Here is a 3,903-nt window from a genome sequence, read left to right as displayed (position 1 = left end):
TGTGTGTGTGTGTGTGTGTGTGTGTGTGTGTGTGTGTGTGTGTGTGTATGCGCGTGTATGTGTATATCTCACCCTGGTCCCACATTGTTTTGATTTCTTCTATTAAATCTCCACATTTTGAAAGTTTTTCATTCCATGTAGTTTGGAGATTAGGGAGTTTTTAATATTGTGATACCTATTTAAAAGTGTTGTTCTGAACTTTTTATAGCTCCACGTTATGTCCAGACAATTGCAGGCAATAATTTTACCTGTAAGAATACTCTGGTCCCAATATAGGTTATTTGTCAAATTCTCAAGGACAGTTTGGGGGGTGTATAGTTATAGAATAGGGATATGTCATCTGTTATTTTATGAAGGACAGTGAGGTTCTGGTATATTCCTCTGGCCATCAGATAATGTTTTTCTAATTAATCAATAGGTACTAAATTGTTACAAACTGCAGTGTAATGTTTCACAGTTTTTACAATTTCTTTTTATATTCCTCATTGATCTATAAGTTTGGAGTAGTAAAAGATAACCTTTCAGTCATTTCTGGGGATGAAGACCTGACCCTGAATTGCTATCATAAGCTCCTCTCTTTCTATAAACAAATCTGAATGACTCAACCATTTGCTTGCTGCTTGTTTGTTGATATATTCTTGACTGAATTCATGTGGATGTTGTAATAGAAGATCTTTAATTCTTCTCATTTATCTTAGCTGTGTCATAGGCTCCGTCCATTTTCAAAAAGACTTGATAAATTCAGTGGTATATAGTTATTGTCAAGTTTTACTATTGCTCAAGTAAGTGATATAGCTGCCTTAGGATGACAGTCTTGGTGTTTCATTAACATTTTTGTTAGGATGCTTTCCAAATCTGTTGTCATCCATTTTATTGTTCCCAAAGCATATGTTAAAATTATTGTCGTGCAGTTGTTAAACTTTTCAAACATCTCCCCTTTAAGATTTGACTTTAGAATGCCAATAAGTCTCGATGTGTACAGCCATAGTGTTCTCCTTAAGAATTTTATGCTTGGTGCAGCTAGGTGGTGCAGTGGATAGAGCACCAGCCCTGAAGTCAGGAGGACCTGAGTTCAAGTCTAGCCACAGACCAAACACTTAACACATACTAGCTGTGTGACCCTGGGCAAGTCACTTAACCCCAATTGCCTTTAAAACAAAAAAAAAAAGAACTTTATGCTTGATTTTCTTGCCTAGACAAAACTAAGGTGTTTGTATTACTTATCTTAGTCCATTGGTTTAATTTGACCTCCAAATCCAAGCTCAAAGCTTTTGGTGTCTACTTTTTCTTTAACATACATTAAGAATTTTATACTCAGGGTGTCTAAATGATATTATTATCATCACGATCACCATATAGACCCAAGTTAAAAAGTTTTCAGGTTCAGCCTAGCAAGAGACCAACAGAAGATTAGCCCAAGTTCAGAAAATTTCATCACCAGAAGTTTGGCCACAAAGTGAGAATTTTTTTTATCATAATACATCACAAAAACTATCTTCTAAGGTACAGAGTTTTACTCTGCATGTATAATGCCCACCCTGCTTAAATTACAGATTAAATTTGTCCTACCATCAATATATCCCGCAGCTAGGTGGTGTAGTGCATAGAAGTGCTAGGCCTGGAGTTAGGAAGACTCATCTTGAGTTCAAATCTGGCCTCAGACACTAGCTGTATGGACCTAAGCAAGTCATTTAACTCTCTTTGTCTCAGTTCCTCTTCAGTAAAATGAGTTAGAGAAAGAAATGGCAAACCACTCCAATATCTTTGCCAAGAAAGCCCCAAATGAGGTCACAAAGAGTCAGATAAGACTAAAATACCTAAACAACAACTGATGGGAATGGGTTCTGAACCTCTAAAAGGAAAAGACCATGTCTTTGGGATCTGGTCCCCAAAAAGGAAAAGCCCTGGACTTTCCCACATTTCCAAATCTCTGGCACCTGAGGCTATAATCCTATCAAATGGCCTTTAATTATTGCCTAAACCCAATCTCCCAATTCTTTGTTACCCTTAATTTAGCACAGCCCTCTCCCTTGACCCAATCTAGACCCCATTCACTCCTATAAAGATCCTCCCTAGATCCCTCCTACAGTCTTTCTGTATATAAGGTCCATCCTGTCTCCTTTAAAAGTGCTCAAATTCTTATAATCTAGCCAAGGACTGAGATTCTCAAGATCTGGCCCGCTTGCATTAGCCATACAAATGTTTAGATTCCTTAAGAGTCTGGACAATATGGCAGATTCTTTAAATCTCACCCACCTCGGATCTATGTTCTAATAAAGGTTGTCTTTGGCTGAAAGAAAGCTTGGGTCGAATTTATTTGGGCAGGACTCATGTGTCATGATTTTGGGGTCCTAGCACCCCTAAACCTCCAAACCTCAACACAACCACATATACATTTGTGCGTATGTGTGTCTGATTATATGTGTGTACATATATATATATACAAATATACATATATATACATACATATTCAGAAATAGCTACCAAAAACATTCAATTCAATCCAACACAGAGTTTATTATGTACCTTCTTTATGCAGGGCCCTCAGAATAAAAAAGATGAAAACGAAACAATGTTATTGCTCAACACAAATTCTACTGAGAAGTTAAAAGCCCTATTGGTGTTCAAGGAGTACTAATTCTATTGGGAGGACAAGATAATGTATACTGACAAGTACGATATATCAGAAGTGAGAGGATAAAGGATAGATTGCATGATGTGCTAGAAGAATTTTTGGAGATGGAGAGAATACTAACATATACTGGAAGTATTAGGGAAATCTCTAGAGAGGAGCTAGTACCTGAATTCAGCTTGGAAAAAAGATAAAGAATCTGAAAGGTAGAAATAAGAAAGAAGTACATTTTAGGTGTGAAGAATGGGCTGAGATGTTGTAGCAAGTTAGGAGAATATCTAATAGCTAGTTTAGTTTGAAGTCAGCATACTATGTTTAAAGGGCAATACAACCTGTGGTTCAGTACTTTGAAGGTCCAGGACTGACTGGGTCCAACGGACTTTTGTGGATTGGGTCCAATCTTGGGAACATCTCCCCAAATCATAATTTTAGTACATTTTGCCCCACCTCACTATAATAGAATCAAATTTTATATTATGTAATTGTAATAGTATAATGTAAATGTTAGTTGGGAGATAAGGTGGGGGTAAAAGTTGTCATTGTAGTTTTTCTTAGAGTTTAATGAAGAAATATAAAAAGAATATCATGAAGAGCTATGAAGATACTAAACTACTAAATAAATTAAATTATTATGAAGATATTATTCAATTACCTTGGTGTTCACAATACATTTTTTTGTTGTTATTGATAGGGGTTCATAGAACAAAAGCATTAGGAAGTACTGGTCCAGAGAATTCATAGCACTCCTCTGTGATTTGAACTCCTCTTAGAAGGGAAATGAACTAGAAGGTGTTGACATTTTTACACTAGTGATACATACAAGTATCCAGACTCATGCTACTTACCTCTTAGGGACTGTAACTCCCCAGACAAAAAATGTACTTGGGATTCTTAGAGAGGCAACACCTCTTTCTCCATGGTTGTTATCTTTTGATCTAAGATTTTATGCCCCTTTCTCTCTAAGGCCAGGAATTTTGGAGTCTAAGAACTCTCAGGCTATGTGAATGGGAAGAACTTCCATATGCCTCTGCCACAAATCAGCCATTAGCACTCTGGGGCCTGCAGAACAATTTCCCCAGGGCTCAGTTTCTCTGATAGCTCAATGCTCTCTGGCCTGTCCTCTGAAAGGTAACAGGTTCCCACTATCAAAACATCCTTTTATAGGACTAACACAAAGGGGTGGCTCTGTCCCATAACCAATCAACCATCTTAATAGTAGCTTATATATGTGTGTGTATCACGTTAAAGTTTAAAAAGTGCTTTATGTGCAT

Source organism: Vombatus ursinus, unplaced genomic scaffold (genome assembly GCF_900497805.2).
Source record: "Vombatus ursinus unplaced genomic scaffold, bare-nosed wombat genome assembly UNPS02006779.1, whole genome shotgun sequence".
Lineage (NCBI taxonomy): Eukaryota > Metazoa > Chordata > Mammalia > Diprotodontia > Vombatidae > Vombatus > Vombatus ursinus.
The sequence above is the reverse complement of the archived record's forward strand: the minus strand, read 5'-3'. Positions refer to the sequence as shown.